Source organism: Kogia breviceps, chromosome 2 (assembly GCF_026419965.1).
Source record: "Kogia breviceps isolate mKogBre1 chromosome 2, mKogBre1 haplotype 1, whole genome shotgun sequence".
NCBI lineage: Eukaryota > Metazoa > Chordata > Mammalia > Artiodactyla > Physeteridae > Kogia > Kogia breviceps.
This window is the reverse complement of record NC_081311.1, coordinates 176,989,051-177,016,920: the sequence shown is the minus strand read 5'-3', so window position 1 is coordinate 177,016,920 and position 27,870 is coordinate 176,989,051. Positions and strand designations below refer to the sequence as shown.

Here is a 27,870-nt window from a genome sequence, read left to right as displayed (position 1 = left end):
ACCGAAAAAGAAAAAAAAAAACATCATAAATGAAATTTGGTTTAAAGAAGATAAAAATATATTTCTTCCTCAAGTAAAATAAATCTGGAAGTAGTCATTTTATAACTGAGATGGCTCTCTGAGCATTATGATCCCACAGTTTTTCTATCTATAATAGTTCCTTCTCCATCCTGAGCATTTGAATTCTGCCATAGTCCAATGTGGCTGCTTGAGCTCCAGCTACCACGTCATAATTCTAGCCAACAGGAGAGAAGAACAGAAAAAAAAAAATGTATATATATATATATATACTCTTCCTTAAATGTACTCTTCCTAAAAGTTGTACACACTACATCCACCTATATCCTATTGTCCAAAGTTATTCACTATGAACACATTTAGCTAAAGGGAGGTTAACAAATTTAAAATCAGTGACTCCATAATTAAGAAAGAACGGGAGAACAAATTATGACTCTTGGACTAAAAGTAGGCTTTTCAGTGGTTAAGATTTGGAATAAATAGGACTTGAACTGGAACAGTAAAAGCAAAAAGAAGGGAATGGATACAAATTTATCAAAATTTCTTTTTCACTTAAACTCCAATATTTGTTCTTGGCACCATAGAAAAACATTTAAAAAACTGAGTTATAACTTACATAGAGGAAAGTGCATCAGTGTTCCATCTAATGCTTAATGTTGTTTATAAATGTATATATGTGAAGATGTGCAATATTTCCATCACTTCCAGAAGGTTCCCTCATGCCTCTTCCCATTCAATAACTGCTTCCATACAATCCACTATTTAATTTCTATTAATATAGACATATTTTGCCTGTTATTGAACTTCGTCTGAGTACAATCACAATATGCACACTTTTGTGATGGGTTCCTTTCTCTGCACACACAGACTCTGAAATTTATCCAGAAAAACAACATATTGATGAGGGAAAATATTACCTGAAAATAATAAACTTTAACTGTTTTATGTTATCTGGTAAAATTTCCAAATGAACAGGACTTCAGCATGCATACATATCTGAAAAAAAATGGTGAAAGTGTGCTTCATTTTTCTTCTCTGCCTTGCCATTCTTTCAGTGACTGTAGTATGCTAAGGTGCGTGACCATATGTGAGAGAGGGTTAGAGTAAAAATAAGAATTGCTTTAACACCTAAATCTAAAATGCCTACTCGTGTACGAAAGGAATTACACAGAATCAGGAAAATTGGTATTCTTAGGGTGGGTAGAGGATTGGGCATGTCTGAAAATTGGAATATTTTTGGCAGAATTTAACGCTATTAATTTGTTGACTACATTCCTTAGTCAAAAATGTTATGTCATTCGGGAAACTGAGCAGAAAAAGGCTAATATTGTGAATGTTAAGTGTTTGCATATTTGTCCATTCTTAAATTTATTTTAGAAGCATTTATGTACTCATTTATGTTTCCTCAAAAGTTGCTCATTATTATTCTAAAAGGGCAACCAAAGGAATGCATCTAAATGGGAAATGTATAAGAAATAACTAAAATTACCAACAAAACAGAGAAAGCTAAAGACCCTTTGTAATCATCAAAGCATCAGATTGTTCAGTTCTTTAGATTAAAGCAAGTGCTCAGCACTCTTAAAATTTCTAAGTAATTAAATGGGTTCTGTAGTTTGGCTACTGTGATTATAATCTTGCTGATATGGATGGTATTTTATTAATGATATCTCAAGGGGAATTTGCAGTAGCTTGAAAATTAATGAAATATTAATAACCAACAACCAAAGAAATGCAGATATATCTGCTTTGGAAAAGACGTGACCTACATGCTCCTTACATTAAAAGCTTTTTATTTATTTTTTTATTTGTATCTGCATTTTACGCATGACAATGTATGCTATAACTTACTGAGTGGGCATTTCATTGGAAATATAGTGTGCTTATTATGTGGTCTTTGAAAAACCTTTGTGCAAAACATTATTTGGGTAATCTGACATGTTTGGGTGTTAACAAAATAATTTTTTGCAGTAAAAGAAGTTGTATTTTCATATAATGTAATATGTGACATACTTCTGTGATCAGAGGAAATAAGCTGAACTGCTTTGAATTCAAGTGAAAAACAGTTGTTTCATCTACAGAAGGAGGATGGCTAACCTGCTGAAGAGGATTTTCTGCGATATCATAGCAGGGCATGAAATTACTGAGTAGTGAGAAGTCAAATTTTCACTCATAAAAGGGAAGAACTCTACCTACCCTAAGGCATCACTCTATTGTAGAGAAGATCCCTGTCCCTGAAAGGATTATACAGATATAATGTGTTGAAGGTAGCAATACAGTGGTGATACATGGTCAAATGCTAAATTTCACCTAGTTTATTGGAGGAAATATCACCTACACCAAGTCATTTAAAATTCTTATTTGAAGACATAGTTTTAAGCAATTACATAAGCATTAAAAATGGGCAGAAGGGGCTTCCCTGGTGGCTCAGTGGTTGAGAGCCTGCCTGCCGATGCAGGGGACGCGGGTTCGTGCCCCGGTCCGGGAAGACCCCACATGCCGCGGAGCGGCTGGGCCCGTGAGCCATGGCCGCTGGGCCTGTGTGTCCAGAGCCTGTGCTCCGCAACGGGAGAAGCCACAACAGCGAGAGGACTGCGTACCGCAGGAAAAAAAAAACAACAAAAAATGGACAGAAGAACTGAATAGACATTTTTCCAAAGAGGAAATGCAGATGGCCAACAGGCACATGAAAAGATGGTCAACATTGCTAATCATCAGGGAAATGTATATCAAAACCATAATGAGATATCACCTCACACCTGTCAGAATAGTTATTATCAAAAAGAACACAAGTTACAAATGTCCGTGAGGATATGGAGAAAAGGGAACCCTTGTACACTGTTGGTGGGAGTGTAAATTGGTGCAGCCACTGTGGAAAACAGTATGGAAGTTCCTCAAAACTACCATATGACCCAACAATTCAACTCCAGGGTATATATTCAAAACAACCGAAAGCACTAATTCAAAAAGATACATACTGTTCTCCATCGAAGCAGCCGCATAGCACAGGGAGATCAACTCAACTCGGTGCTTTGTGACCACCTAGTCGGGTGGGATAGGGAGGGTGGGAGGGAGGGAGACGCAAGAGGGAAGAGATATGGGGATATATGTATATGTATAACTGATTCACTTTGTTATAAAGCAGAACCTAACACACAATTGTAAAGCAATTATACTCCAATAAAGATGTTAAAAAAAAATCTTGGATCAAAACAAAACAAAAACAAAAAGATAACCTGCACCCCAATGTCCATAGCGCGTTGTTTACAATTTCCAAGATACGGATGCAACCTATATGTCCATCAACAGATTAATGGATAAAGAAGATGTGGTATGAATATGCAATGTAATACTATTCGGCCATAAAAAAGAACAAAGTTTTGCCATTTGCAGCAACATAGATGGACATGGAGGGCATTATGCTAAGTGAAATAAGTCAGAAAAGGACAAATACTCTATGATACACTTACATGAGGAATCTAAAAATTACAACAAACTAATGAATATAACAAAAAAGAAGCAGACTTACAGATATAGAGAAGAAACTAGTGGTTACTAGTGGCGGGGGCAGAGGGGCAATATAGGGGTGGGAAAGTGGGAGGTACAAACTATTGTGTGTAAGATAGGCTCAAGGGTCTATTGTACAACACGAGGAATATAGTCAATATTTTTTAATAACCATAAATGGAAAGTAACCTTTAAAAATTGTATAAAACATTTTTTCTAAAATAGGGAAACTATAGAAAGTAAATTATGTCTAACTTGTCTTAGGTAATTGTTGTGTATGTGGGGGGGGGCAATTACCATAAAGTATTAACCTTTATATTGACCTGCTATTTAACATATATGGCTTAGCATGACTCTGAATTTATTTTTCACTAAGAATGGAGAAAAATAGCTTTTGTGATCATTTGAGAATCTACTTTTTTTCTACAAGCTGGTGGGAATTTTTATACTCCTAACTCAGAACATCTTTACACAGGCCCAGATTTTTAGAACAATTAGTGTTCTCAAGAAAGAACAGGAGAAAACCTTTTTTCTTTTTTTTTTAACTGACATTTGCATAGACTTCTATGCAAAGCCATAAATTGGTACACATATAATTCTATTAGGTTCACTGCAAAATAATTCATTTTCCCTGTGTACATTATATCCATCCGTGAACTTGAATGTTGTAATTTGTGATGTGGAAATGTCCTAACAAACCAAGCATTAATTATAGCAAGATCCAATACAAAGACTTTACAGAAGTACTAATGATGAGAAAGGTTTTATTCTTTTCATATATAATTATTTTTCATTTGAGGAAATGTTATTTAGCAAGCTTGGAATGATATTTTTAGTCTAGAGAGTTAATTAATAATTCATTCATGAATAATCATTAAAAGCAATTATTAAAATGTACGTCTAACTTCACAAAGCACATTAAAATGTGTGTGCTTATTTAATCTGGTGATTTTTATTTATAGGCCTGCTTCTTGTACCCTCTGCATCTCTTAGTACCCTCCTTACTTAGTAGCCTTATTAGTACTTTATCAGTATCCTTTGGACATTTTTTCTCTTCTTCTCTTTCTTTCTCTCCATATATTTCTATACAGTGAACATATATAGTCTTATGAATCTGTGTTTACTAGGTTAGTGTTGCCTATAAGAAGAAAAAGTAATAGCCACAGTTGTTAATTAAATTTATGTTCACCGTAATGTAATTTATTTAGACAGAATTTTAAAAGTTATATGTGACAGAAATGTATATCCTTTGCTTATAAATGTAAACACGTTAGAGAGCTTTTGCTTAATTTAGATTTCCTTAATTCATTTTTGAAATAAGATTTGAAGTGTTGTCCTATACTTACTGCTCAAAATGCCATTTAACATAGCTGTAGTGCATGAGAATATGTATGGCTCTATGCTCTAATACTTGCACACAGTAGAATCCGAATGACCTACTATTAAAGTTTTTCCTGGTTGTCAAGGTATTGCTTTTGTAAAAGGCCCTTTAAAAAGCATATGGTAAAGGAGTAGTGTCAAATTGATTAATCCATTGGCACAGATCAAATTATTTGATTATTTACCGGAAAACATGGGCCCAGTAAATAGGAGTTAACTCAAATATCTTTTGATATCTTAAAGTATTCTGAACTGACACCTTTTACCTCCTATGTTGTGTTTTTCTTCTCTCTCCCGATTTTATGCTCCTTGGTAGCCTGACTTTCTACAATGTTTCCAGTAGAAGTTATTTACTTCCTGTGCGATGCTACTAAAATATGCAGCCATGATGATAGCACTAATCACACTATGATGTGATATTAGACTTATGTTGCCACACTAAGCTGTGAATTCTTAAAAATTAGTTCAGGGCTTAAATAAATTTGTGTCATGGTCCAGCACCACGCTTGCTACATGACAGAAACTAATAGTTGCTTGTTGTCGAATGAATGAGAAATTGAACTCCCTTCTAACTGATCCGGACAATGAGAAATCAACCTTAGAGCAGGTGCTCTTCATCAAAACCTAATATTCTGTATTTCACAAGTTATAGACTCAAAGAGTCTCATTGATATCTCTGAAATTCACAGAAGTAGGGACTGAAAATATGTTTTTATCTTATTTTGTTTTGGTAAAGCAGAATTGCTTGTAATAAAAATTTACCTGTAAGTTTTAAGGTGCCCCTTTGCACCTTGTGTATTCTGATTTGGAATACCCTATTTGAGTTCTATTATTTATGTGCTTCATATATATTGTAATATTTTATTTATGTGAAGGTTATTACAATACCACAATAGGTGCTAGTGATTTCTAATTGGTCAATTAGTAATATCACTGATAGATATTAGAATACTGATCTAATAGTAATTTATTTTCTAAGTCTTTAGAAATCTTCTCTTTAATTCAGCAGTATATCTTCTAATCCTATTTTTAAAATAATATGAATACCTCAATAAGGGACTTAGTTTCGAAATAATAGGCCATATCAGTAGCAAAATATCATTTAAGTAGAATGTGAATGGTTGGGACAGTGTATTTCAATATAATGTAACAATTACATTAAAAAAATTAGGGCTTCCCTGGTGGCGCAGTGGTTGAGAATCCGCCTGCTGATGCAGGGGACACGGGTTCGTGCCCTGATCCGGGAAGATCCCACATGCCGCGGATCGGCTGGGCCCGTGAGCCATGGCCGCTGAGCCTGCGTCCGGAGCCTGCGCTCCGCAATGGGAGAGGCCACAACAGTGAGAGGCCCGCATACCACAAAAAAAAAAAAAAAAAAAAAAATTAAAAGACATTTTATAATCTTTATGTAACTTCAAGAAAGAATTGCATTTTTTATGGTCACTGGTGCTTGAGAAGTAAAAAGAAAAAAATATATATTGTAGTTAATTGGCAGGAAAAATGAAATTCATTGAGATAGTCTTTATTGAGTTTTATTCCCCAATCTATGGAATGCTAAATGGAAGAATTTTTTAATTAAATTTTTAGAAATATTATTAGAAGTGTATACCTTACAATAAAATGAGTGATAGGAAGAATAAGGAAAACAAGTTGGAGAAAGAAACACAAAATGATGGAATGCTACAAAAATCAGATCTCAGGGCTCCCCTGGTGGCACAGTGGTTGAGAGTCCACCTGCCGATGCAGGGGACACGGGTTCGTGCCCCGGTCTGGGAGGATCCCACATGCCGCAGAGCGGCTGGGCCCGTGAGCCGTGGCTGCTGAGCCTGAGCCTCCGGAGCCTGTGCTGCGCAGCGGGAGGGGCCGCAGCAGTGAGAGGCCCGCGTACCACAAAAAAAAAAGAAAAATCAAATCTCAAGGAGGACAGTGGGGTCTTATTAGTTCTCAAGAAAATTAAAGCCAACAAGCCACCCAGATAAGTCAGTTGGCCTCTATAGAAATTTAAGGATAAAATTAAACAGGATTTTGTGGGGCTACTTTTAGAAGAAACTCCTGTAGAAAGCTTAAAATCATGAAGGAAAGAGGAATACTAAATGTATTAATATAATCTATATATTAATAATATTCTAATAGAAAAATTTAATAAGTGCACTCTAACAGTATATAGAAATGTTCCTTAAATGGAGCTGAGTTTCTTTTTGTTCAATGTTGTATTGTAAGCGATGCAATTTAATTTATACATTATTTTACCTTAGTTTAACAAACATTTATTGAAAATTCTCCTATGTGCCAGGCAATATGCTAGGTACTAGTGTTACTAAAATAACAAATTGGCCTCCACAATCTAATGAATCAAGTTTGCAGTGGTAGGGAAAAAACAGAGCAGAATGCCACTAGGTGATAAAATGTTGTGTAATTAAATGCAATTAATATGTAAAATGTAATTATTATATAAGATGTAATTATTGTAGGATAACAACTGGGAAGATGGCCGATACCATGTTACATGAAGTTACATTTGAGCTAAATTTTGCCAAGATGAGGAGGCATGTCCTAGAGCAGGAGGAAGGCAGGTTAAGCAGATGCAGGGAGAAAGGATTAGTTGTACACTGAGAGTAGTTATCATATTACTCTGTAGTCAACCTTGTGCCAGCTATTGTTGTAAGTTTACCATATGTCTGACATACATCAGGCAATCTGGCTTCAAGGTCTGGGCTCTTAACCACAGTGCTATACTGTGTTTCATGATAATATAGTGTGTTCTGGCAGGATTGAAGCTATTCAGTGTGACTGGATCAAAGTGTTCATGTAATGGAATGGTTACAAATCAAATGACAAATTGTTAAGACTAGATTCTAAAGTGGCTTATATGCTATGACAGGGATACTTATATTTTATCTTAGAGGAAATGGTAAGTCATCGAACATTTTTCTGCAGGGAGCAACATAATGTTTTTATTTTAGAAAAAATATCAAGAAAAGGATCCTGTTTAGGAGTTTATGCAATAGACTCTCTGAGAAGTGAGGAAAATTGGGATTTAGACATGGTGAATGTAATGAACTTGAGACATCATTTCAGAAACTGGTAGAAAACTGAGTCAGAAAAAAATTGAGAGGTATAGTGGAAAAGGCATGGCCCATGACACCAAATAATTTTTTAAAGTATTTATTAATTCAGTCATTCAATATAATTTACAGTATGGACTTCTTTCAATATTTTACAATATGGGGTTACAATTAGGGTTTCTTTCACCAAAGAACAGCCCAATAGCTGAGCTAGAGAACATATAGGATCAATGAAAAGATAAAAATGATCACTCATGAATATCAGATTTTAAAGATACTTCTGTATTATTTATTTACACAACATATTCAACATCATTTGTTTCCACGGTGCAATCTAGTCTAAAATGTTCGAATGAACTATTTATGCTTCATTTAAAGGCCTAGACATATTAGAAAAATCCTGAGAACTAACCATAAAACCATGTTTAGCAATATCCACCCATGGGAACAAGAATGATTTGAGTTCTAAAACCTGAAGAGACACTACCAAATGTAAAATGGATGGCTAGCGGGAAGCTGCTTCATAGCACAGGGAGATCAGCTCGGTGCTTTGTGTCCACCTAGAGGGGTGGGATAGGGAGGGTGGGAGGGAGACGCAAGAGGGAGGAGATATGGGATATATGTATATGTATAGCTGATTCACTTTGTTGTACAGCAGAAACTAGCACAACATCGTAAACTAATTATACTCCAATAAAGATATTAAAAACAAAAAACAGTGAGATAACCACTTCACACCACTAGAATGTTTATAATAAAAAAGACAGATAATACCCCCCAAAAAAAATTTTAAAAATAAACCCTGAAGAGAGAAGCATAGTTAGAAATCAGCAGTTTCATTAATTTTCTAATTCTTATTGCTTCAAGTCTAAATTTTCTGTGAGATTAAGAGCTGCCTATTTTCTAGATACCCTTTATCTTCCTCTCTAGCTTAACTTGCCAACACTTTCTTGACAGACCATCCATGCTATAAGCATGTTTCACCTTCCGCTAAAACATACCAGATTCTTTTCTATCTAAAAAGGCCTGGCCTAAAATCTGCAGATAGTTGTTAAACAGAGGAAGAGCTGCTATCCAAGAAAACCCCTCATATATTCATATAATCCTGGATATCATAGTAGGGTCTGGTAACTTTAAAAAGGAATATGGATCTTGCCCCATTCCTAAACAGAGGTCATGATTGTAAATAATGCCTTTCTTTGAAAAGCGAAGAGTGCTAGTAATTTACAGAGCAAAGCAGTGGAATTCCTCAATCATAGAGATTGATAATTATGGGATGGAATGAGCACATATAGTACACAGACTGGAAAGCATAATTTTTATGGGAACATTTGTTATGTATAACAATAAACATATTGTTTGTTTTATATATTTTATTTATTGAATTGCACAAAGATTCAATTTAATAGCTGATTTGATAAAAAATAAACTGCTTTATAGAATATGCCATATATATAATGGTATTCCATGTGGTTTTTAATATTATGTATAAAATCTTACCATTTCTGGTATGCCACTATTACAAGTTTATAAACTTTCATTTTAAAACCATATTTTACCATTTTAAAAATTTATTTTATCTTTATCACTGGATGGTGTGTATTTATATAATTGTAAATTTTGCCCTTTGCAGATCTATGTATTTGCAGAAATGTTCAATTCTTACAAAGGATTATAAGATGATTTCACTGGAGAAAATATGAGTTTCAGGTCCATTTGCCAATTTTCTGCCTGGATTGTTGTTTTTATATAGCTGAATCAAAACCCTTAAAGAATATAGTGAAGAGCAGATATAATAACTTATTAACTACACTGTCTCATTCTTTATCTGCATTGGGCAAAATTAACAAGTTTCTGAAAAAAATATATAGACTAAATTGCCATTTTATACAAGTTATGTTCTGTGGCAGTTCAGATTACTTGTGTTATTAAAATCACATTGGAATTTAAGAACACTAGAACAGAAAAATAAAAACTATAGATACTTTTAGGTCAATGTGTTTGTTGTCATAAGTCTGTTGGTATATTTTCAAATTTATATTTGCTTTTATTTGCAAGTTACTGAGGATTTTTAGAAGAAGACAAGCTTAGATAATGCTGTTTAAAAACTGTGATTAACATTAGTCACAGAATCAGCTAATGCTATTTTGCTGGCACATTTTTATAATATCTATAAAAGTCTGTGCATTTGCTCCTTCACTTATGTAATTCACACTTGATTATGGAACTGAAAAGAATTTATAGTCTTTAAGTTTCGAATTCTGATCAGAGCAATATCTGTATTATCACGGGACTTTATCACGGGATTATCCTACTCTCACAATCTCTCTGAAGGCCTGTGCTTATACTTTGACAGTAATATGATATTATAGGGCTCTGTCAATAGACAGGAATAAGCTAGTTATGTTCATGAAAAAGAAAGAAGTTTAAAGGGGAATAGTAAACAATAGGAATGATAGGAGATAAGGTCAGAAAAGAGTCCAGGGGAAGATCATACAGTACCTTTTATGGGTCATGGTAAAAGTTTGCATGTAATTCTAATTACAAGAGGAACCAATAGAAGGGCTTTAAATTAGCATAGTGTTATTTCACATTTTAAAAAGAGTTAGGACTCTCTCACTTTATTCCAAGAGAGCATGATGGAAATGGGAAATAATGTAGCCATTTCATAATCTCTTTTGGAGATAGAATTAGTAAGACTTGTAGTTGGACTGGGTTACAAATAGAAATGACTTCTTGCTCTTTGTTCTGAATATGTGGGTGTATGATAGTGCCATTAACTGATAAAATATTAACTAATATGGGAAAGACTCATGGAGAGGTATGTTGGGAGTGGTAGTTAGTTCTGCCTAACAGACATCCAAATAGTCAGGAACAGGGTGTTTTTTGTTCTTTGAGATACCCTTTTAAACTAAATCACAAAACCTAATTTTGTGTTTTGGTTTAGCATAACGCTTTCTGGTCCCAACACTGCACTTCAGTTATGCCTTATCAAAAAATTTTGTTTTCTTATGAAGTAGATACAATTATTACCAACCTATTTTACCTATGCAAAAGCTCATCATCTGAGTATTTTAAACAGAATACATCCTTTCTTGTCAAGATACTCCACGAAAGATGTTGGACACTAAGTAGTAAGGAGATGCCAATCCAAGATGTTAGGAAACCCCCAAAAGTTATGCATTCTTTAGAACCGTTTTATCTTATGGTCAAGACAGATTTTCCCAAGTCTCCTGAGCAATAATAGAGAAATATTTTTGACGTTTATACTTTACTTAGGTTTATTTGCAAAACTATTGAACAGTCTTAAGACATTTTAGTAGACATCATAGCAGGAACAAAAAGGGATACCCATAATAGAGCTTTTAAATTCTGTCTACAATGGACTGTCACTAGTATAATTCTCATCAATCTTTATCACTTTAGGTAGAGATACAAAAGGATTTGCCACATATGCAATTTTTTCCTTCCTAACTCTCCTGATGTATAAATGTAAAACATTTAGAATGTCTGTTCTCTATTCAAAATAATAACTTCCAAATGACTGCTTATTGGGAAGCTAATCCAGTTAAATACATTCAATGTGTGCTCAAAATTAGTATTTAGGTGCTCAATCATCACCTCCAACAAAACAACCTATACAAAATTCAGGTTTTTAAAATCAGAAATAAGATTATTTTCTTACCTTGTACTTTCTGTTAATGTTACCACATTTTCCTATTCAGAATCAAACTGTGAGTAAAATTAGAGTCCTTTTCAATTATCTGTCATATTTGGTAACATTTCACATTTGTCCTTTTCTGTCTGTTGTATTTATTATTATAGATTAAGCCAATAAAGTATAAATACAGGAGTACTGCATTTGTTTTCTAATTGGTTACTTTGATTCTAGTATTGTTCCTCTTTAATTTAAAAGGAACATATCACTGACTCCCCATTTCTCTGTATCTGTCTCTTGGTATCTCTCTCTCTCTCTTTTTCTCTTGCCCCTCTTTGTCTTCTAGCTTGTCTCTCTTCCAACCTATACTTTATAAGTTTTTTAGTTTGGATATTTTGTCAATCATGACTTAACACTATGACATAGCATTGAGAGTGAAGAAGAAACATTGAAAGTATAATGATTATAAGACTTAAAATAAGAAAAAGAAAAGTACAGGGTAGAGAGAGATTAAAATAATGCCAATGTGTTTAAAGTGAAATTGTTGGATAAATGCTATCATCTAATCATGAAGACAGAGAAAAATTAGTTAACTAGTCCAGGATGGATTCTCTGTGATACTAATCTTAATGTTTTGCTTTGTGATACTGATCTCAGTGTTCTGATTGGATGCAGTATGTTTAAACAGTTCAATTTAGGTATTTTAATTGTGGATTTTTCATTAGCTCTTGCCCAAAAGACTGAAATTACAATTCCTGGAAATTGAAACTTTTCATAACAAAATAAAATTCCATTAGAAATTTAAATAGAATATAGAAAATATTTTTTAAATGTCCCATTTATATTATCTCCCATAAAATTCTAAGCAAAGACAGGCTGTCATCTAAATGTATATGTGTTTGGTAATGAGGAGTTGGGAGGTTGAGTGAAAAAGAATTTTGATTAAATCAACATATCTAAACTTTATTTAGTGACTTACATAATATATAGCATTCTGCATAGTTTTGAGGTAATCAAAAGACTACTTAAATTATTAGGGTTATTTAGTTTAAAAGATGAAGTGGTAACAGAGGGACTTGGCTCCCTGCCATGGGCCACAGGAGCAAAGCTGGGTCGGGGGGTGGCAGGAGGTGTCTTTTCTGGGAGTCCTGGGGCCACTGTTGGGGTCCAGCTTCAAGTATCTATGGAAACATTGGTAGTTGGGATGAGGGCAGCCAGGGACCAGTGGGGGCTCTCTTGCTGGCTCTGTGGGAGTTGGTCTACTTTGACACTCCACCCAGCATCAGCCACAAGCTGACATGCCTGGACTTGGTGCACTGCCTGGGCCTGGGCCATGGGTCTCCGGTCATCTTGTGCTCAGCCCTGTGGCTGCCCAGCATATGTCCTGGCAGATAGGCAGCTGGTGACACAATCAGGTGTTCCCATCCTAGACTGTTCCTGTGTCAGACTGGAGGAGATGACATTTGGGAAGATGCTAGAGAGCCTCCTGTGGCTACGGACCCACTGAGTGGCTGCCAGCGCTGTGAACTATGGCCGACCCTGCAAACTGTCTTCAGTGGAGGTTTTTGTTGCCACCTTCTGCATCCAGAGCTTTCCGGAACTTGCTGTCCTTTGGCTGCAGAAGTTTAAGTGGGGCAAGGACTTGCTGGATGTGAACCAACAGCTTCTGGGCAAGTACTTGGCTTGCAGCAGTCTGGAGTGGGTTCCCCAGGCAGGGAAGGAGCTCCTGAGTAGTGCTAAGGAGAGTCCCAGGAGGAGGAAATTGATCCCTTTGATGTGAATTCAGGGCAGGTGTTTGCAAATCCCAACAAGCCCACGGTGACACCTGGCTGCTCCGACTGTGTTGACGGTGGGGGTGAGTCTGGGGATCAAGGCCCTGATGCCAGGGGCCAAGGACACAGCAGCAGCAGAGGAGAAGCAAAGGCAGGAAAAGGCGCCTAGGCCAGTGCCCCAACAGATGTTTAGAAAGGACCAAGAAACAGCAAAGATATACTTTCTAGACCTAATGATGGTGCTATGTGCCATGCAATCAGAATCTTGAATGAGGTTTTTTTTTTTTTTTTTGGCGGGGGGTAGTGGTTTTATTTTATTTACTTGAGCCCAGCCGCTCCGCGGCATGTGGGATCTTCCCAGACCGGGGCACGAACCCGCGTCCCCTGCATCGGCAGGCGGACTCCCAACCACTGCGCCACCAGGGAAGCCCTTGAATGAGGTTTTGAAGAAAGATAAAGTTCTTCCTTTTACTAGTGTCTTCGAATATTTCAGTAATATCAAGGTCGATTACAATTTTATTGAGTGGTTTTATGTTATATTGCCTTAGATGCAACTTAAATAATTTACAACATTAAAGGTAGAATTAGAAAAGGAATTGCCTTTTTTTTTTTTAATCACACGACATTATTTATGCTTAAAATTGAAAAAAATATTTTTTGGCTTCATGAATAGTCAAAAATTTAAATGATAATTTTATTACTCCATTAGAATTACAGATCCTCTGTTCTAGTTTATTGGTTTCCTTATTGTTTAGTAATTACATAACACCTATTTCTTCTTCTTTTTTTTTTTTTTTTCTTTTTTTGTGTACGCGGGCCTCTCATTGTTGTGGCCTCTCCCGTTGCGGAGCACAGGCTCCGGACGCTCAGGCTCAGCGGCCATGGTTCACGGGCCCAGCCACTCCGCGGCATGTGGGATCTTCCCGGACCAGGGCACGAAACTGTGTCCCCTGCATCGGCAGGCGGACTCTCAACCACTGCGCCACCAGGGAAGCCCCTATTTCTTCATTTTTTATAACTATTTTAATTCTTAAAGACAACCCAAGACCTATTTTTTTTTTTTTCTCTTCAGTTTCTTTTCAAAACTTAGATCACTTTTGTCTCATTAGGGCCTCAGTGAAATAGCAGTGAGACCTACTAGCTACATCACATTGATACACTGCTGTCAATGAGATAGAGTGATCGATCCCTGCATATAAGAGGTTGACAGATAATTAGTTTACATCTTCTACAGAACCCAGCATAAAGCTAAACATCTAAGTGCTCCATAAATGTTTGAATTTGATATAAATAGCTTATTATATGTCTAAGGATGCTTCCTTCTAAGTACGTATTTTGATTATTTAGAACTATTGTCCCCAGTATTTAAAATATAAAATATGTGTATTCACACATATGGGAGTATGTATATGTGTGTGTATAGAGTGCAAATATCACCTGTGATAGATGAGAAAATTATAAAAACAATTTTTTGTTAGTTTCTAATATTAAGCTTTTTAAAAAATATATATAGTGTTGTTAATGGTGATATTCAAATTGGTTTTTGCATTACGTCTATATTGCCTTTACATTACATCTATATTGCCTTTACATTTGCCTTAATTCTTTTAGTAATGTATTTCCTTTTATTTCAAAAATAAAAAGAATTAAGAAATAATTTATTTTATATCAAATTATTTTAGTGGTTATTTATTATAAAACCTAACCCCATGATAGTTTTAATGTAGTCATGAATAATCCTATTTTTAATATTTAAATAATACATTGCTTGAGATTCCTACCATTTGGAAAGTCATCTCTCTATCAGTTACATAGCACAAAGTATTTCTATGGAAAAAAATAGAAATTTACAATATTTACTGTCAATAAACTTTAAGTGTGCCAGCAAGGGGGCAGAAATGCAGAAAATTATAGACTTTTAAATGTGTAAATTGCTTGCATGTTAGAAGGCCTGGGTAATTATGTATCTTAGATGGGTAGTGCACAATAAAACCCAGGGACAATGATAATTGAGGTGACTTCCTCTTGCTTCAGCTCTGTTATCACATAAAAGGAACAATCTGTTTCTAATCTAAAATTTGACATGAATAAACTTGTCTTATGAGTTTTTTGGTGCTTGCTAAAACAAAGAAAGCGACAACTTAAGAGAGTTAGGTTTATAACAATCTTTTGAAGACCCTGTAGCTAGAAATTAATCAGAATAATGAACTATTAGAAAATAACTGGAGTAATTAAAAAGCACAAATAGAGTCAAATTACAGAGTGAAAGGCAATATCCTTTTTTTTTTTTCTATCATACAACCATGCTAAACTTCCAGTATTATTCATGAAAGAGCTTTTTAGAGTTTATGACTTACAATAGCAATTGATCTTTGGCTTTTCCAACACTGCCTTCCAGAATCAAATTGACTTTTGACAAATACTTAAAATGAATGCCGAGAGACTTTTTGACATAAAATAACAACCATTTATGTTTTTACACAATTATTGCAACTTGTGAGAGAAGTTTAATGATTACATCAACAACTTTATTTTGTTTTACCATTGATACCATAAGTTTGAAATGAATTATTAATCTGTGATTTATTTACCACAAATAATACAAGAGGTTAATAAAAATGCTTTGCATTTCTTATACTTTAGAGTTAACCGTTTCTACTTATTGCACGTTGTGGAGGTGAGTCTTACAGAACTGATCACTTCCGGCTGTATAACCTACTAATTGCTTGTTTCATGTTCATCATTCTGGTTTTTTTTAATTTTTTAAAAATTTATTTATTTATTTTTGGCTGCGTTGGGTCTTTGTTGCTGCGTGCAGGCTTCCTCTAGTTGCAGAGAGCGGGGTCTACTCTTTGTTGTGGTGCGCAGTCTTCTCATTGTGGTGGTTTATCTCGTTGGGGACCACGGGCTCTAGGCACACAGGCTCAGTCATTGTAGCTCGCAGGCTCTAGAGCACAGGCTCAGTAGCTGTGGCGCACAGGCTTAGCTACTCCGCAGCAAGTGGGATCTTCCCAGACCAGGCCTCGAACCCGTGTCCCCTGCATTGGCAGGCGGATTCTCAACCACTGTGCCACCAGGGAAGCCCTGGCAGGTGGATTCTTACCCACTGTGCCACCAGGGAAGTCCCATGTTCATCATTTTTGTCTTCAACTTTCACATCCAATGTGAGGTCATAAGCAATTTTATTCACAAATTGAGTCACCACCCTCAAAGTATTCTTATGATAAAACAAGGAAATATTTCCCTAGGCAGTCAGGGTTAATTGTGCATGTGTGTTTGTTTTGGTGTTTTTTTGTTTTGTTTTCTTTCTTTTTTTTTCCCCCAGGAAGACATAGCTCTGTAACTTTAAATTTAAAATTCACTTTGGGGAGTTTTAATATTAAAATTAATCACACAGAATGATTTTTTAAAATAGACATTTACCTGAATAATTTTATCACCTAAGCTTATAAAATAAATATGTATATGAAACTATTCATGAAATTTAGCCTACAAAAAATGAATCCAAATATATTTGTAATTTGACAAAACTTAGATAATGCAGGTAAACCAGACAGGGAGGTGATGATCAAGTTACAGCTCATAAATTATGGTCACTGTATATTTGTGAACTGCACCTATCAAAAGACCTTGTCTAGAACAAGAGAGTTCAAGGGAATGTAGGAGGAAACTGGGTAACAACATTGCCTGTTCATTTAGATTTCATTGCTTGCTGAATAACTCAATTCATTACAGCTTTGAAGATTAAAATTGAATTAATTTTAAAAATACATCTGTGAGGGAGACAGAGGGTAGGATTATCACATTGAGTTGATGGATACATTGTCTATTTGGAATGGAAAATCATACAACATACCAGATTGTAATAGAAAGTATATTTCCATATTCTATCTAACATCTATCTCAGAGTTTTATTTCTTATATACAACTAGGTTTTTGTCAATAGCTAAGAGAGAAAATGCTAGCCAAGATTCTTATGGCTGGTAGGAAAAAAATGGCCCTTTATGAACTATAGTTTTGTTAACCCTCCATTCCTTGTTTTGGTTGGTTGTGTTCCTTATTTAACTTGGTGAAGAATCTTGGTAAGCTAGCACAAAATGATCTAAATCAAATTCTATTAAGGACTTTATTTTGATTAGTCCCTAAACATTTGTTTTGACTTTTAATTTCATAAATTCTGAATTTCACATTTAGGAAAGTAGATTTACTGAATATACTTTTATATTCTTAACAGTTCTGGAGAATCAAAGCATATAACCTTGGTTATGCAATTAGTCATGACACCAGAAGGGTGAGGGGCAATACTCAGTCCCCTAAATTGGTTTACTGCTTTTCCTCACTGTGTACATCAGCCAGCTCATTGCCATTGCTCATTCCTCTACCTGTTGGTCTCTGTATTACCGTGAATTCTGTCTCCTTTTCTCTCTCCATGTCTCTTTCCCACTCCCTCTGGCCCCTTCAGTCTTATTCCCCTAATGACAACATATATACATATAAACATAACTGCAGTTATATCTATAAGTGGGTGTATGTGGGTGTCACCTTGAGAAACAGACGCATGCCTTCAAATTAGAGAAATAACAGAATACTTACATTGATCATGCCTTCGTTAATTGCATCCTCTCAGATCCTAGAGGCACTCAACCTTTTCCTCAGGCAGGTGACAGAAGATTTATTGTGATTAGATTCTTACCTATGTACTTTAATCCTACAGTAATAAATGCATGCATTCCCCCAAACTGGAGAGTTCAGTGGCTTCAAAATCCCTCTTTTTAGATAATAGTTTTGCCTCGTAAGCTACTTATCATAATGTGTAAAACATTAACCTTTAATCTCATATTTACCTTTGTAATAGATTTTAATGAAAAAGTTTCAGGTAGATTAATTGTATTAAAATATGGTAAGTAATATGTTTGAAAATGTGCTTTTAACTTAGTTCTCAGAATATGCTGAGGCTTATGAAATTGTCATTGGTTTTTATTCCAAGTTGGATTTTCTATTATTCCTTTTATTCTCTTTTTAAAATTTGTATGTTTTGATTAAAATTCAGAAACCAAGCTAAAGAAAAACTAGAGAGAAGAAAAAAGTAAATTTCAAGTTGTTCTAGGAAGATTCTATCTTATATAAAATGTAGTATAATACAGCTGATCTTCTACTTGCTATGAGGATGTTTTAGGGTAAAAGGATTTTTAGGAGCAGATATTCAGGATATATACACAGATTAAAATGGTTCTTTATAGCGAGGCTTCCCAGACTTTTAGGCTTTATGAATTAGCAATTTTTTTTTCATTAGTTTGGAGGGACTGGTGTATTTGTTGCCAGCTCTCTTTTGCCAAGGAAGAAAGTTAAAAATATCAGCTAGCAATTACTATTAGAGAAGGAATATTTCACATACACACACACACAATGAAGAGAACTTAAACTCAGAATGAAATATATGGGCCTTTACGAGTAATGATACCTGGCAACCATATGCAGTATATATTTTTAATATAGATGTTTTTAAAATCTGAATGCTGACATGTTATAGCATAAAACTACATTACATGTAATATCTTCATTAAACAGTTTTGACAAGTATGAGCTCTGTCATTGTTTATTCCTTTACTTTGTTTTCCATCACATTGCTGAAAATCAAGTTTCACAAGTTAATGAAAATAGAAACAATTCTATTAATAAGAGTTATATTAAATTTAAATATTCTTAGAAAAATGAGATAAGCCATAGAAATATGGCCTTCATATCTCCAGGAGTTTACTTCCTTTCCTTTGGACAAGAAAGAAATCATAAGATTAGCTAAGGCTGAGAAAAGTGACTCAATGAAGAGCATTTCCCCAGACTACCAAGCTTTGGGTTCTAATGGTGGAAAACATTAACTGAGGATAAAGTAACCCACAAAGGCTTCTTAAACTGATACCAAACTGCCAACAACTGAGAATGATGTTCCCATAGTACTTTCTGAAACAAGGTTAAAAATTCAGTAACATGGATGGACCTAGACAGACAAAGACAAATATCGTAAGATATCACTTATATGTGGAATGTAAAGTAATTAAAATGCAAATGGACTTATTTTCAAAACAGAAATAGACCCACAGACATAGAAAACAAATTTATGGTTACCAAAGGAAAAAGGGGTGAGGAAGGGATAAGTTAGGAGTTTGGGATTAATATATACACATTACTATATATAAAATAGATAACTGACAAGGATCTACTGTATAGCACAGGTAACTATACTCAATATTTTGTAATAGCCTATAAGGGAAAATAATCTATGTACTAAACTGAACTACTTTGCTTTTGTACACCTGAAACATCGTAAATCATCTATACTTCAATTAAAAAAAATTTTTTTTACTGTTTATTGCAACGTTACTTGGTAACTTGGTAACTTCAATCAATAGAAGTATGGAGTAATTAATTTTGTTATAGGTACGCAATGGAATAATATATAGCAAATTAAAGTAAATGAATGTCTGTTTTCAATATAACATGGTTGAAAGATAATGTTGAATGAAAGAAAAGAGACACAAGAGTGTATAGTCTCTATAATCACGTGTGTCATTTTATTGATACACAGGTAAAACTAATCTGTGCTTCTAGAAGTCAGGTTGCCAATTGAAAGGTGAGAGTGGAGTGGGAGGAGACACAAAGGGAACTCCTGGGCATTGGCAGTGTTATATTTCTTCACATAGGTGGTGATTACACAAGTGATTTACGTTGTGGAACTTTACTGAAATGTACATTTATGATTAGTTCACCCTTCTATGTATATTTCAAAAATATATTTATTTAAAAATTAAATATCCAAATACAGAGAATGTAGTATTAAAACTAGCTAAAGTGTTCTTCTTTCATGCCCAGCAGATTGGGACTTCCAACTCAGGACTCCATGATTTTTTAGATAATAAAACTACTCTGATAATCATCTCTGTATTCTCTCACTGAGAATATATTTGTCATTTCATAAAATCTAGGTCTAGATTTGTTGTTGTTCTTGTTGTTAATAATTTATATTCTCAAGCTACAAATTGAGAAAATTAAGAATACCATAACATTATTCCTTTGGTTGATATGATCTACCTTTAACCCCAGGGCTATATTTTGAATTGTAGGTTGTTAAGAATAAGAACATATCTGTTAAACAAGAAGTTAAAGCTCCCCTTCCCAAACACACACAACCATACTCATAGAGGAATCTGGTAATGACTCCTTTTTGAGTCATGGTAACTAAAAATTCATTTATTATTGAGTCTTTGTCATATATTTACACAAATTGTGGTAAAGGTAACAGGATTGTTGTCTCTCGTTGAGCATAAACAGTGAAAAGTCCTAAGCAGAGGAAAATAAAAAAACATATTTCTGATACTTGTAAGGGAGGTTTTGGTGTGTGTGCTTGGGAATGAAGTAAGAAGAATAAATTGGGGATATTTGCTTCTGCCTGGGAGTCAATAACTATCTTTACATAAAGGCAGTTCAGGGTGTTGCCTCCATGTAACTGGGAGTCTGTACTTCTTTTTGCTGAGAAAGAAGCTAATGACCTCCAGACCTGGGCCATCAAGAAGTAATGAGTTTGCCTAGTAGAGTAATGGTCTGAATCTGCCAGGGGTCACCAGTAGATTATAAACAACCATGAGGGTTGTCTTCTTTTTTTTTTTTTTTTAACATCTTTATTTGAGTATAATTGCTTTACAATGGTGTGTTCGTTTCTGCTTTATAACAAAGTGAGTCAGCTATACATATACATATATCCCCATATTCCCTCCCTCTTGCGTCTCCTTCCCTCCCACCCTCCCTATCCCACCCCTCTAGGTGGTCACAAAGCACCGAGCTAATCTCCCTGTGCTATGTGGCTGCTTCCCACTAGCTATTGGTTTTACATTTGGTAGTGTATGTCATTTTTAATATAAGTCATACTAGTAGACTTAAGTGGTTTTCCAGAGTCATACGACTGAAGTTATCACCTTAGAATAAAGGCCTTGACCTAAAATGGATAAAGAATAGATTCCCAATTAAAAGGAAAGCAGCATAAACTGCTCACTCTGAACCTATCAACTCATTGACAGAGTACAAGTAAGTGAAGGAAAGAAAGAGCAAGATTTGTGGTTGATTCAGTCTCTTTCTCACCAATAAATCATGTAAGGATCTGGCCTGCATTTCCAGCTCAGAGCCACATATGCATTAAGAAGCTCTGTGGAGTCTCAGAGGCTGGTCTACTCAATGCTATTCTTTATATCACCCTCCGAAATAAGACCTGTGTCTCCTCAAGCAGAGAAAAGGATGATAGTGGAAGAGAAGCACAAACTGACAGTACTAGACCCAATAATAAGCTGTGGTGATAAGTCTATTAGGCCAAGCACAATTTCATTAAAAAATTTTGAAGTGAAGATAGTATGCCACTGGTGGTATCCTTATTTTTTATTTAATTTTATTTTATGGGACAATCTCTAAATTCTAGCCACCAGTAAAAGCAGCAGAGAAGGGACCATGCAACTCACTCACTTTCTTTTTAGACAGTATTCAGCTAAGAAAAGCCTAATCTCTTGGAGTGAACAGTAGGATTCCAAAAGGAGAAAGAGTGAAACATCTTTTTTTTTTTTCATTTATTTAGACAAACTACTATTGCAGTAAACTAAAATAAACTCCCCCCCAAAAAATGTCGAAGCTTTTATGTAGGGTAGTGTTTTCTAGTTTAAGGCCAGTGTCAGTGTAGACTTAGCATTAATATCTTTCACCTTTTCTATACAAGTCTTTCTCAACTTACGATGGGGTCACATAACCATCATGGGTTGAAAAATATCTTAATCTGAAAATGCATTCAATATACCTAACCAACTGAACATCATTAAGCCTAACTTAAATGCGCTAAGAATATTAGCCTACAGTTGGGCAATATCATCCAACTCAGAACCTGGTTTATAATAAAGTGTTGAATATCTCATGTAATTTACTGAATACTGAACTGAAAGTGTAAAACAGAATGATTGTGTGAGTACAGAATGGTAGTAAGTGCATCCGATGTTTAACCCCCGTGATCAGAGGGGCTGATGGGGAGCTGCGGCTTGCTGCTGCTGCCCAGCATTAGAAGAGGGTATTTTGCACCACGTACGGCTAGCCCAGGGAAAGATCAAAAAACTTGAAGTACAGTTTTTACTGAATGCATATTGCTTTTGCATCATAAATCAGAAAAAACCATCGATCCATTATAAGTCAGGGACTGACTGTATTAAAACATATAATACTGGCCCTGAGTCATTAAAAGAAAATGTAAGTATAGTCCTCATTTACTGTTCTTTTACTGCAAGTCAGAGGGCCTTTCCATGGCTTGAGCATGGAGTGATGTGTGGAAAATACTGGTTTGGGATGATGAGTCTGCTAATGATAGATGGATTAAAATTTGAAGATATTGGAAGCATTCAAGACCCAAAAGAGACTGACATTGAATTGAATGATGAGGGCCTAGACTAGACTATAAGCAGTGGAAACTGAATGGAAGTTATAGATAATGACAGCAATAATACAATGCATGTTGAGGCTTATTAATAATTTTAATTGTTTTATGTGGCTATTTCACCAAACGTCCTTATAGCAGAGAATATCAACACAGACCTTATCGAGATTAATAAAAGCACCTAACAAGGTGGATATTATTCCGAGTGCTTCATAAAAGTAAAATGTAGAATGCTTAGCCTCTGGTCATATCGCTTCTGCTTTTGAAAAAAAAATTCTTAAGAAACTATTCTCAAAAAATTGGTATTGAGATTGCTGTATTCTAAACATTCAGCACATGTATTTCTTGTGTGATTTTTTCACTTACCCTCTCATCACAATGAGACAAAAACATCTTGAAGACAAGGACCATTTTATGCCCTCTTTAATTCCTAAGGGTAATTGAAAATTTCAGTTTTTTTCCTTCCTATGTTGGGGGAAAACAACAACAACAACAACAGTTTTCTTCTACTGTTTTTCTTTCGCCCCTGAGTCTGTTTGGTGTGAGTCTCACACAAAACAATCACATTTCTGACAATTCTGGCCACCAGATGAATGGAGGTTTTTCCCCCACACCAAGTAATTCTCTGTGACACTGGCTGGGTGTCCTACAATTTAATTCGTTCTAACATTATCTCCTTGAAGATAGCATCAGATTCCACAGGTTAAGGAACAGTCCCACAGTTCTGCCTCCCCCTCCACTTCAGATTCCAGTTGTAAACCCAGGTTATCACCTGTGCTTCTTACCAACCAGCTGTAGACCTAATGTTCCAAAGACCTTCTTCCTTGGACTCTTATTAGTTTGCTAGAGCAGCTCACAGAACTCAGGAGAACACTTATGTTTATCAGTTTATTAAAGGATCTGATAAAGGATACAGATGAACATCCAGATGGAAAAGGTGCATAGGGCAAGGTATGCAGAGACGGTTGTGAAGCTTCCATGCCCTCTCTGCTCCCACTCTCCCAGAACTTCCACGTGTTCACCAACCCAGAAGCTCTCTGAACGACAATTACTGGCATTTTATAGAGGCTTCCTCATGTGGGCATGATCAATTATTAACTGCATCTCCAACCCTTTTCCCCCTCTCTGGAGGGTGAGGGGTGAGGCCGAAAATACCCAGCTTCTAGCCATGGCTTAGTCTTTCTGGTGACCAGCTCACATCCAGGAGCCATCCGAGGAGCCCACCCAGAGTTGCCTCATTACAACAAAAGATGCTTCTAGTCTCTTATCACTTAGGAATTTACAAAGGTTTTAGGAGCCCTGTGTCAGGGACTGGGTCAAAACCAAATATTAGAACAAGAGATTCCACTTAATCTTCTCATCACTTAGAAAATTAACAAGGGTTTTTGGATCTCTGTGCCAGGAACTGGGGACAGATATGTATATAAAATAGTACTCACTGCAAGATATACCATGTGATTCTGATAAATATGGTCCTTTTTTGATCAGGCATAAGGTTCAGTTTTATAATAACCATGTTATTCAACTCACACGTATTTCTTATTTATCATATTTTAGAACTTCTGACAAATCATTTTTTAATATAAACATTAAAGAAAAGTAAGGGCTACTAGTCTAGCAAAGGAGGCAACTATACTGGATTCAAAATAATTGAATCCACTAGATGCTTTGCTTCTGTTGTTTTGACCTAGTGCAGATTTTAAAATTATTTTCTGGATTGAAATGTATTAAGGGAATTTAATTTCTCAACATATTTTTTGGATGTAATTTTCCATTCTGCCTTTTTTCCCTACCAAATTTATTTTCATTGGATACACTATTTTCCTTGTAGATCTTAAAATGATGATTTGCTCTGTTAGTACATATTATCTGATGGGTTTTCTCATTTGTGAATTTTCTTTTATAAAGCTTTCATTTTTTAACTGAGTCCCATTTTCTCAGGTCAGATTTTATGCATTTTCTGTCGATTTTTATTCAAAACAAAATTTGTTGTATGCCATTTTATCTGTTATTAGTTTTATTGCAGGTTGATTAGTTCTAAAAGTATAATTTATTTCAAATATGAGTCTCTGAAACAATTTAGATCAGCTGCAGTTCCGTAATTGTATTGACTCTCAGGCAGAGCACGGTCAAAACAACCTTTGAGTCTGATGGCAAGGTCCCAATGTCCTACCTTAAACTTAATACATATAATTGTGAGCACATCAGAATTTAAACTCCTCAGAATATGAAGATAATTGCTACTATTACTTAGTTTTAGATATCCTGCAGTTCTAAGAAAAAGAAAAAATAATTTTAACTAGTGCTGTCCTGTTTATGGTGAGTATTGAACTCTTGATTAATGAACCATGATCTAGTCCATTCATTAATTAATGTGAATTAATATGAATATTAATTCATATTTTCCAGATATATGAATTAATATCATTCTTCAAACACATTATTCTTTCTACTCTTCATCCATGACAGCTCCACCATCTGAAATGACCTTTTTCACCATCTCTGCCAATTGTTAACTCATTGATAAGTCTTATCTGATTACCCCAACCTAAAAGCCTTTCTGTTTTCTGAATACCTGTAGAAAGCTGTTCTTTCATATACTATTGAATATCTGAAGTTACCTCTAATTATCTTTCTCCTCTGCTTGATCATATGTTTATTGAGAGTAAGAATAAAACTTATTAATAATAGTGCTTTCTGTAATCCTTGGTGCAATTTCTCACCTTTGTTGAATAAATAAATACGTGTCAGTTAAATACATTTTTGATTGCTGCTTACATAGAGGATAAGTGAACATAAACTTGCAATGGAGGAACTCAAAACCCAACCTCAACATGTAACAGAATTTCTGCCCAGATTTAGACAAAGCATTCACAGAACTTCCAGAGAATAATTGCTAATAGAACAAGTTGCTGCTTACCACTGTAGCTTAAATGGGAAGGAGAGGTAATTAAAAATTGGCAGCTCTCAGCAAACAAGTACACAATTCTATGAGAACTGTAATGGAAGCTTAGAAACTTAAATGGAAAATAGAAATGGTAGTAGCATGAATGTCTCAGTTTCAGGCAAGTCCTTTGAGACTGGTCAACTCTGGATATATTAATGGACAACATAGCAAGAAGTTAATGAGTAACCTGAGATCCCATAGAGAAACTCTTATTAGAATAGTCTATGGCTCTCCCCTGCAGTCATTATTAAAGCCAACACATGCTATTTATGCATAGAATATGGTGCTATTCTCCACCTTCTTTATATTTGTACTTTGCTATGCCATAGGATATTATATGTTTTTTAGTTATAAGCTTTGCAGTGCCAGTGTAGGAAGTGACCTTAATAAAAATATCATTTGGAGACTATGAATGTTTTTATCTTTATAAATAAGATCTCAGTAACTTTGCATATTGAGAATGTAAAAGTAAAATAAAATCTTTTTTAAAGAATATAAAAATAATAATTAGGTTGCTGCATACTTTTAAAACAATAATGAGTGGCTTTAAGTATGTCTATGAAGGGATATTTAGAAGATCTAAGAGTTAGTACCATATGTCTATCTTAAAGGAATCTTACTCAAGAAATATATTAATTTTGATAATTTAACATTGGAAAGGAAAATATACTTATTCTTGTTATTACTATAATAATTCAGTACTTTCATTGTTTCATTGAAATTGCTTGAATCCATTGTAATGAAGTAGGAAATATATTTCAAACTTTGACTTACATAGAAAAATAGTGCAAATTCTGTAGTACTTTATAAATATGATGATCATATGCCCCAGTTTGCTCAAAATACTCTCATCTGTTTTTCCAGTCTTAGTTACTATTTTGTACTTTCACTCTCAAAATTGTCCTGGATTAGGTAATAAATAATATGTACATACTATTTATAAAGCAGAAATATCTAGTCCCAGAATTTTTTCATGCTGTTATTTATGAGGAAAGTATATCAATATGTTTTCTATATTCCTGAAGAGAAAAAATATATATATTTATTGTTTACATACTACCAATTCCAATTTTTCTTAGTCTAAAAATTATCAGGGATATATAAAAATAGATAAATGTGAGAATTATTAGGCTATGCAGAATATTTGAACCATTATGTGCTGAGACAAATTTTATATGTGGTTTGCTCAATGTCATACCAGTCATTTGGAAATACATTTATGTACTAAAAAACTAAAGTGTGACAAATGTCAAGCTTAGCTGAGCTTCTGTTAGTAGCAATCCAGCTGACAAACTACTGATTTACTTTGATACGTTTCTATTTGTTGCATATGTATTACTGTTGACTGTTCCTCATATTTGGAATCTCTAGATTTCAGAGGATAGATAACACTACATTCTATGGGGTGACTTCAGGTGCTTAACCCTGGGCCACTGGATTCTTCCAGGCAAACTTTTACGTGCCAGGATTGACCACAAAGACCAATGCATGTTCATAGTATTGCAAGACTGACATCTTTGACCAGGTTTATGATTGCTCTCCCTTCAGTTTACCCCAGCGCCAAACTAGAAGCAGAGCAATAATATACACGGATAAAAATTAATAAATATTGCTCTCCAAATGCTTATCAGTTCCTAAAGAGGCACTTCCTAAGTAAGGTAGTCAATGCAGCCCGCAGAGACTTGAGAAACTTACAACGTCAGAAAGCGCTGGTTTTGTAGCATCTTAATCCCTTAGGCTAGATTAGGATCCAGATTCTGATTCAAGGTTCAGTTTCAGTCTCCATACAAGGGAGAATTCTTGTAGTATCCTACTACTTGCAAACATTTTTGTTCTATTTTTTCCTGTGTTATCCAGGCTACACCATGCCTGGCCATGGCTTATCCTGCACATGACACAAGGGGGCACATCCTCTACATAAAAAGATGGATCCACTTTAGCCAGGGTCAACTTTTCTAGATATTTTACTTCTTGAACCTAATATCAGGGAGATAACATTTCAAGCTCTGTGTTTCAAAAAAATATCTTGTGACAAATAGATCCAGATACAGAATCAACTCCAGGGTATAGGG

The 27,870-nt window shown here is 35.0% G+C and overlaps 1 protein-coding gene and 1 pseudogene across 8 annotated transcripts in view; both read left to right on the top strand.

Moving 5' to 3' along the window:
• The window catches only part of ERBB4 (erb-b2 receptor tyrosine kinase 4), a 1,132,189-nt gene that overhangs the window by 664,449 nt on the left and 439,870 nt on the right, over nt 1–27,870 (top strand). The gene's annotated exons all lie outside the window — the stretch shown is intronic.
• On the top strand, nt 12,715–13,566 carry LOC131750819 (18S rRNA aminocarboxypropyltransferase pseudogene; annotated as a pseudogene).